Here is an 824-nt window from a genome sequence, read left to right as displayed (position 1 = left end):
CCATACTGTGGGTGGGTCTTCCTGAAGAACGTGGGTGAGCATTCCTGAGGGTGGGTCTTTCTCTCCCAGTGCACTGATTGAAATCTTAATCTTCCGGCAATACCAAGAAACACACAGATATACCCAGAAACAATACTTTGCACCCTTCAAGCCAATCAAGTTGACACTTAATATTAACCATCACAGAATCTAAATGAAACTAAAAGAAGAAAAAAAAATATTTTTTAATTGATTTTGTCTTTTCCTAATTTAGGTTCAAGGAAGAATAAAATATTTTCCAAAATTAAGGTTGCCCATTTCTAACATTTCATATTTGAAGGCATGAAAATTTCTTCATTTCTTCCTTCTCGTTTTCCTTCTCCACCTTGAGTGGGGCAGATACAGATTTTATCATTTTGATTAAAACTATCCGATTATTTGAATGATTTAGGAAATAATAAACAGGATAAAATTCATAGAGACAAAATATAACTACAAAGATGGATTCAATTTCATCAGCTGGTCAAAGTTCAAAACTCAAATTAGAGACTGCAAGATAATACTTAATTTCAAAGGACTATATAATGCTTCCCCTACTTCCGACACATACCATCATGTTAAGAGGACTAGTATAATAGCAGACATTACAGCTAAAACATGCTATTAAAACCAGAGAAGGCAGACAAAAAGGCAAAATGGAAAAGAAGCAAAGGACAAGTGCAACCAACAGTTAAAAAACATGAGTGATATTAATTTAATTATATCAATAAGTACTTTAAATGTGTCAATAAGCGCTTCAATTGGTGTTTAAAAACTTTTTGTCAGAGTCTACAAGAAATACTCCC

The sequence above is a fragment of the Mandrillus leucophaeus genome, unplaced genomic scaffold, assembly GCF_000951045.1.
Source record: "Mandrillus leucophaeus isolate KB7577 unplaced genomic scaffold, Mleu.le_1.0 Scaffold368, whole genome shotgun sequence".
In the NCBI taxonomy this organism is placed as follows: domain Eukaryota; kingdom Metazoa; phylum Chordata; class Mammalia; order Primates; family Cercopithecidae; genus Mandrillus; species Mandrillus leucophaeus.
The sequence above is the reverse complement of the archived record's forward strand: the minus strand, read 5'-3'. Positions refer to the sequence as shown.